Source organism: Eubalaena glacialis, chromosome 9 (assembly GCF_028564815.1).
Source record: "Eubalaena glacialis isolate mEubGla1 chromosome 9, mEubGla1.1.hap2.+ XY, whole genome shotgun sequence".
Taxonomy (NCBI): domain Eukaryota; kingdom Metazoa; phylum Chordata; class Mammalia; order Artiodactyla; family Balaenidae; genus Eubalaena; species Eubalaena glacialis.
Window position 1 is genome coordinate 53,068,881 of NC_083724.1, and position 8,755 is coordinate 53,077,635.

Sequence of the window (8,755 nt, forward strand, 5' to 3'; positions counted from 1 at the left end):
CCCATTTTTATTATCAGGTTGTTTTTTGTTTTTGTTTTGTTTTGTTTTTGACGTTGAGTTGTATGAGTTCTTTGTATGTTTTGTTTTTTTGTGTTTTTTTGAAAGTAGACATTATTTATTTATTTATGGCTGCATTGGGTCTTCTTTGCTGTGCGCGGGCTTTCTCTAGTTGCAGCCAGCGGGGGCTACTCTTTGTTGCGGTGTGCAGGCTTCTCATTGTGGTGGCTTCTCTTTGTTGCAGAGCACGGGCTCTAGGCACACGGGCTTCTGTAGTTGTGGCATGCGGGCTCAGTAGTTGTGGCTCGTGAGCTCTAGAGCGCAGGCTCAGTAGTTGTGGCACGTGGGCTTAGTTGCTCTGCAGCATGTGGGATCTTCCTGGACCGAGGCTTGAACCCATGTCTCCTGCATTGGCTGGGAGATTGTTAACCACTGCACCACCAGGGAGGTCCTATAGTTTGCTTTTATTCTTTATTTTTTATTGGAATAAAGTTGATTTACAACGTTGTGTTAGTTTCAGGTGTACAGCAAAGTGAATCAGTTATATACATACAGATATCTGCTTTTTTTTAAGATTCTTTTCCCTTATAGGTCATTACAGAGTATTGAGTAGAGTTCCCTGTACTATACAGTAGGTCCTTATTAGTTATCTATTTTATATATAGTGCGTATATGTCAATTCCAATCTCCCAAGTTATCCATCCCCTTTCTTCCCCCCTAGTAATCATAAGTTTGTTTTCTACATTTGTGACTCTATTTCTGTTTTGTAAAGAAGTTCATTTGTACCATTTTTTTAGATTCCACACATAAGTGATATCGTATGATATTTGTCTTTCTCTGACTTACTTCACTCAGTAGGACAATCTCTAGGTCCATCCATGTTGCTGCAAATGGCATTATTTTGTTCTTTTTTTTATAGCTGAGTAACATTCCATTGTATATATGTACCACATCTTTATCCACTCCTCTGTTGATGCACATTTAGGTTGCTTTCATGTCTTGGCTATTGTAAATAATGCTGTTATGAACATTAGGGTGCATGTATCTTTTTGAATTATGGTATTCTCTGGATATATGCCCAGGAGTGGGATTGCTGGATCATATTGTAGTTCTATATTTAGTTTTTTAAGGAACCTCCATACTGTTCTCCATAGTGGCTCTACCAATTTACATTCTCATCAACAGTGTAGGAGGGTTCCCTTTTCTCCACACCCTCGCCAGTTATTGTTTGTAGAGTTTTTGATGACCATTCTGACTGGTGTGAAGTGGTACCTCATTGTATTGATAGTTTTGATTTGCATTTCTCTAATAATTAATGACGTTGAGCATCTTTTCCTGTGCCTCTTGGCCACCTGTATGTCTTCTTTGGAGAAATGTCTATTTAGGTCTTTTGCCCATTTTTTGATTGGGTTGTTTGGGTTTTTTTTGATATTGAGCTACATGAACTGTTTGTATATTTTAGAGAGAAATCTTGTCGGTCGCTTAATTTGTAAATATTTTCTCCCATTCTGTGGGTTGTCTTTTCATTTTGTTTATGATTTCCTTTGCTGTGAAAAAGCTTTTAAGTTTAATTAGGTCCCGTTTGTTTATTTTTGTTTTTATTTTCATTACTTTAAGAGGTGGATCAAAAAAGGTATTGCTGTGATTTGTGTCAGAGTGTTCTGCCTGTGTTTTCCTCTAAGAGTTTTATGGCCTTACATTTAGGTCTTTAATCCATTTTGAGTTTATTTTTGTGTATGAGGTTAGAGAGTGTTCTAATTTCATTCTTTTACATGTAGCTGTCCAGTTTTCCCAGCACCACTTATTGAAGAGACTGCCTTTTCTCCATTATATATTCTTGCCTCCTTTGTCATAGATTAGTTGATCATAAGTGCTTGGGTTTATCTCTGAACTTTCTGTCCTGTTCCATTGATCTATATTTCTGTTTTTCTGCCAGTACCATACTGTTTTTCTTTTTTTTTTAAAAATTAATTAATTAATTTATTTATTTTTGGCTGTGTTGGGTCTTCATTTCTGTGTGAGGGCTTTCTCTAGTTTTGGCAAGTGGGGGCCACTCTTCATCACGGTGCGCGGGCCTCTCACTGCCACGGCCTCTCTTGTTGCGGGGCACAGGCTCCAGACACGCAGGCTCAGTAGTTGTGGCTCATGGGCTTAGTTGCTCTGTGGCATGTGGGATCTTCCCAGACCAGGGCTCGAACCCGTGTCCCCTGCATCGGCAGGCAGATTCTCAACCACTGCACCACCAGGGAAGCCCCCCATACTGTTTTGATGACTGTAGCTTTGTAGTATAGTCTGAAGTCTGGGAGCCTGATTTCTCCAGCTCTGTTTTCCTTTCTCAAGTTTGCTTTGGCTATTTGTGTTCTTTGGTGTTTCCATACAAATTGTAAGCTTTTTTGTTGTAATTCTGTGTAAAATGCCATTGGTAATTTGATAAGTATTGCATTGAATCTGTAGATTGCTTTGAGTAGTATAGTCATTTTGACTATTGATTCTTCCAATCCAAGAACGTGGTATATTTTTCCATCTGTTTGTATTGTCTTTGATTTCTTTCATCAGTGTCTTATGGTTTTCTGCATTCAGGTCTTTTGCCTCCTTAGGTAGGTTTATTCCTAGGTATTTTATTCTTTTTGGTGCCATGATGAATGGGATTCTTTCCTTAATTTCTCTTTCTGATCTTTTGTTGTTAGTGTATAGAAATGCAAGAGATTTCTGTGTATTAATTCTGTATCCTGCAACTTAACTGAATTTATTGATGAGCTCTAGAAGTTCTCTGGTAGTGTCTTTAGAATTTTCTATGTATAGTATCATGTCATCTGAAAACAATGACAGTTTTACTTCTTTTCCAATTTAGATTCCTTTTATTTCTTTTTCTTCTCTGATTGCTGTGGCTAGAACTTCCAAAACTATGTTGAATAAAAGTGGTAAGAGTGGACATTCTTGTCTTGTTGCTGATCTTAGAGGAAATGCTTTCAGTTTTTCACCATTGAGAATGATGTTTGCTGTGGATTTTTCATACATGGCCTTTATTATGTTGAGGTAGGTTCCCTCTATGCCCACTATCTGGAGAGTTTTTATCATAAATGGGTGTTGAGTTTGTCAAACGCTTTTTCTGCATCTATTGAGATGATCATATGGTTTTTATTCTTCAGTTTATTAATATGGTGTATCACATTGTCTGATTTGCGTATATTGAAGAATCCTGCATCCCTGGCATAAATCCCACTTGACCATGGTGTATGATCCTTTTAATGTGTTGCTGGGTTCTGTTTGCTAGTATTTTGTTGAGGGTTTTTGCATCTATATTCACCAGTGATATTGGTCTGTAATTTTCTTTTTTTGTAGTATCTTTGTCTTGTTTTGGTATCAGGGTGATGGTGGCCTCATAGAATGAGCGTGGGAGTGTTCCTTCCTCTGCAGTTTTTTGGAAGAGTTTCAGAAGGATAGGTGTTAACTCTTGTCTAAATTTTTGATAGAATTCGCCTGTGAAGCTATCTGGTTCTGGACTTTCGTTTATTGGAAGATTTTTGAATCACAGTGTCAATTTCAGTAGTTGTGATTTGTCTGTTCATATTTTCTATTTCTTTCTGGTTCAGTCTTGGAAGGTTGTATCTTTCTAAGAATTTGTCCATTTCTTCTAGGTTGTCCATTTTATTGGTGTATAGTTGCTTGTAGTAGTCTCTTATGATCCTTTGTATTTCTGTGGTGTCAGTTGTAACTTCTTTTTCATTTCTAATTCTGTTGATTTGAGTCTTCTCCCTCTTTTTCTTGATGAGTCTGGCTAAAGGTTTATCAATTTTGTTTATCTTTTCAAAGAATTTGCTCTTAGATTCATCTTTCCTAATTTTTTAAGTCTCTATTTCATTCACTTCTGCTGTGGTCTTTATGATTTCTTTCTACTAATTTTGGGTTTTGTTTGTTCTTGTTTTTCTAGTTTCTTTAGCTATAAAGTTAGATTGAGATTTTTCTTTGTTTATTTGAGATTTTTCTTGTTTCCTGAGGTAAGCTTGTATCAGTATAAATTTCCTTTGTAGAACTGCTTTTGCTGTGTCACTTAGATTTTGTGTTTATGTTTTCATTTGTATGCCGGTATTTTTAAAATTTTATCTTTGATTCATTCAGTGACCCATTGATTAGTAGTATGTTGTTTAGACTCCAGGTTTTTGTATTTTTTGCAGTTTTTTTCTTGTAGTTAATTTCTAGTCTCATATTGTTGTGGTCAGAAAAGATGGTTGATTGATATAATTTCAGTGTTCTTAAATTGAATGAGACTTGTTTTGTGGCCTAACATGTGTTTGATCCTGGATAATGTTCCATATGCACTTGAAGAGAATGTATATTCTGCTTATGGGGATAAAATGTTTTGTAAGTATCAATTCTATCTGGTCTAATGTGTCATTTAAGGCCAGTGTTTCCTAACTGATTTTCTGTCTGGATGATCTGTCCATTGATGTAAGTGGGGAGTTAAAGTTCCCTACTATTACTGTGTTACTGTCAATTTCTTCCCTTATGTCTGTTAATATTTGCTTTCTGTATTTAGGTGCTCCTGTGTTGAGTGTGTATATATTTACAGTTGTTATATCTTCTTGATTGATTGATTCCTTTTCATTGTGTAATGTCCTTCTTTGTCCCTGGTTAAAGTCTTTGTTTTAAAGTCTACTTAGTCTGATATAAGTATTGCTATCTCAGATTTGTTTTTGTGTTCATTTGCATGGAATACCCTTTTCCATCCCCTCAACTTTCAATCTGTCTGTGTCTTTAGATCTGAAGTGAGTCTCTTGTAGGCAGCATATGCATGGGCCTTGGTTTTTTTTCTTTTTTCAGCCATTCTGTGTCATTTGATTGGAGTATTTAGTCCATTTACAGCTAAAGAAGTTATTGATGGGTCTGTACTTATTGCCATTTTGTTAATTGTCTTGCCCACTTGTTTTTGTAGTTGTTTTTGTTCCTTTCCTTGTGATTTGATGACTCTCTTTAGTGTTATGTTTAGGTTCCTTTCTCTTTTTGTGTGTGTATCTATTATAGGTTTTTCATTTGTGGTTACCTTGAGGTTCATATATAACAACATATGTTTGTGTGTGTGTGTATGTGTTGTGTATATATGTATGATTATTTTAAGTTAATGATCTCAAGTTTGAATGCATTCTAATAATCTTGACATTTTTACTTCCCCTGCCACATTTAATGTTTTTGATGTCATATTTTACATTTTTTCATTTGTGTGTCATTTACTTATTTTGAATATAGAGGTTTTACTACTTTTATATTTTAACCTTTCTACTAGCTTTATAAGTGGTTGAGCTACTACCTTTCCTGTATGTTTGCCTTTACCAGTGAGATTTTTCCTTTTGTAATTTTCACATTTCTGGTTTTGGCTTTTTCTTTTCTTCTTAATGATGTCCCTTTAACATTTCTTGCAAAGCTGGTTTTGCAGTGCTGAACTCTTTTAGCTTTTGCTTGTCTGTAAAACTCTCAAGCTCTCTTTCAAATCTGAATGATAGTTTTGTTGGGTAGAGCATTCTTGGTTTTTTCCTTTCATCACTTTGAATATCTCATGATACTCCCTTCTGGTCTGCAGAGTTTTTGCTGAAAAGTCAGCTGACTGTCTTATGAGGTTACCTTCTATGTAACTAGTTGCTTTTCTCTTGACTTTTTTAAGATTTTCTCTTTATCTCTAATTTTTGCCATTTTAATTATAATGTGCTTTGGTTTGGACCTCTTTGGGTTCATCTTGTTTGGGACTCTGTGCTTCCTAGAGCTGAATGTCTGATTTGGTCCCCAGGTTAGGGGAGTTTTCATTTATTATTTCTTCAAATAAATTCTCTGCCCCTTTCTCACTTTCTTCTCCTTCTGAGATCTGTAAAATGCAAATGTTAGCATGCTTGATGTAACAGATAGTGTCTTAAGCTCAGTTTTTAAATTCTTTATTCTTTTTTCTATTCAGCTTTGGTGATTTTCACTAGTTTGTCTTCTAGATCATGAATCCATTTCTCTGTACTGTTGATTCCTTCTAGTGTATTTTTAAACTTCGTTTACTGTATTCTTCAGCTCTCTTTGGGTCTTCTTCTTATTTTCTGACACTTTGTTCAAATTCTTACTATGTTTATTAATTCTTCTCCTGTTCAGGGAGCATCTTTATGATCATTGCCTTGAACTCTTAATCAGGTGGATTGCTTATCTCCACTTTCTTTAGCTGTTTCTCTGAGGTTGTGTCTTGTTCCTTCATTTGGAACATATACCTTTGTCTCCTCATTTTGTCCAATTTTCTGTCATTATTTCTAAACGTTAGGTAGGTCTTTTGCATTTTCCAATCTTGGATAAGTGGTCTTATGTCAGAGACTTCCTATGGGGCCCACCTGCATGCTCCCCTCTGGTCACCTGCAGGCTATAGGAGTACCTCTGTGTGGGTCCCTGGCCTGGTTGGCTGTGAGGCTGTGCCTCCTTTGGTGTCTGCTGGGCCACCGGAGGGTGGGGTAGGCTTCCCCAATACTGTCTGTTTGGCCTGGGGGTGGGGGTGGGGCTTTTGGCTGCTGCTAGTTCACTGGTGCATGAGTAAACCCCCAGAGCTAATGGTTAGAGGGAGGATTCTAAGATGGTGCTTGCCAATGCTAGTTTTACTGTGGTACAATGAGGTCCCAGAAATGGCTGCCACCAGTGTCTCCATTACAGTTGCCTCCTGCCTCCCTAGGAGGCTCGCCAGTATCAGCAAGTGGGTCTGATCCAGGCTCCTTTCAAACTACTCCTCTACAGTGGGACTTGGAGCATGTGAGATTTTGCACTCACCCTTTAAGAGCATATCTCTCTTTCCCAAAGCCCTTCAACCCTCCTGAACATAAGCCCCCTTGGTTTTCAAAGTCAGACATTCTGGGGCCTTGTCTTCCCAGTGCAGGATCTCTGAGCTGGGGAGCCCAGTGTGGGGCTCAGACCACTTGCTCCTTGGGGAGAACCTCTGCAGTTGTAATTATCCTCCTGTTTGTGGGTCACCCAACTTGGGGTATGGGTCTTGACTGTACTGCAAATCCACTCCTCCTACCCATCTCGTTGTGGTTATTTCTTTATGTCTTTAGTTGTGGAAGATCTTTTATGCTAGATTTTGGTCTTTCTCATCAATAGTTGCTCTGTAAATAGTTATAATTTTGGTGTGCCCGTGAGAGGAGATGAGTTCAGGGTCTTCCTATTCGACTATCTTGCCCACTTCTCCTGCCTGCCTAACACTCTTGTTGGCTGTCTTCTCACCAGGCAACTCCTTGTGCTAAGGTTTCACTTTTAAACCCTGGAGGTGAAGCAGTTCTTGGAGGAAGCAGCTTTCCTAGGTTGTAATTCATAGCCTTCAGAGACGGGAAAGACTGTGTGTTTCTTCCCTCTCTCAGGTCACCGTACTTACCAAAGGGCGTTTCTTCAAAAACACTCCAATAAAAAATAACTACATCAAAATCAAACAGAAAACACATGAAAAGCTGCAAGTTACTCAAAATGTTTAAACAAAAATTTGAACACACGCATTCCTGGAATCTTCCAAACCAGTTGCAACATGAGAATTCTTTTACCATAAGCTGAATGTGTACAAGTTTGTGTCTGGTGCAGAAATCTTCCAAGAACAGTACATCCTTGAGTATGTACTTTACTGGTCTTGTTTCCAAGATCTGGAGCAGTGCCGTTTGCCGCACTGGGTATGTGTTTAAGTTACTGGGGGATACCTGGCTATGTAAAATGGGTGGGTTTTCCCATTTAGGAGGATATATTCTAGGCTGGTTAGTCTTATACTCCCTATCCCCACTTCTTGCTTCTTCCCCATCCTCTTAAAGAAAAACTAAACAACTCCCCTCCAAACAAAGAAACAAACAGTCTCTAAACTCTAGAACTACTTGATGCATAATGGGCATTTTAGGATTTTTACAAAGGTAGTTTTTGATTCCAGTGGGCTTTTCCCACATTTCCACATTCCTGGTAATAAATAAACATCCATCAAATCTTTCTATGACTCTAAGACTCAACTTACTAAATAGAGTTAAAAGCCTCAAAAATCAAGCCATCCTGGTAATAAATAAACATCCATCAAATCTTTCTATGAATGTAAGACTCAAATTACTAAATAGGGTTAAAAGCCTCAAAAATCAATGAAATCAAACCACAATAACAGAAGCAACAACAGTAAAAACACAAGAGACCAGACATGCAAAGTTCTAAGGATGGTAGAAATCTGCAGAGGTCTCTCCAACGGTTGAACCACAAGCAAATGTCCCAGGGGCCTTCAGATCAAGGTCATGGGTGCCATTTGGAAAAGTCTTGGGTATGTTCATCTTTGGTATCACTTGCAAATAAGGGCTTTGCAATCGGGTGGAGTAGCCCTTCTCTGTTCATAGTATACTCCATCCTCTACAGCCCCGGGTGTTTCCTCCGTATGTTGCTGTATAACAGTGGTTTGATCTGTGGTTCTACTGGCCCAGCCAGAGAGCCCTGTAGACACTGAACAGTTCTTTTGAAGGCAGTGTGGCAGAGTGGAAAGAGTCAGATGTGCTGGGCTAGAGATGTATCTGACTTCCCCTAGGAAATTCATCAGGCTCAAGGCCTTGTGGAAAATTGCTGAGTAGTGACTTTGTGAAAGTCAGATTCTCTCTCTAGTAGAAGTTGGCAAACTTTTTCTGTAAAGGGCCAGATAATAAATAATTTTGGCTTTGTGGACCATATGGTCTCTGTCCAAAATATTCAACTCTGGAATCATAGCTAAAGCAGCCATTAAAAATATGTAAATGAATGGATA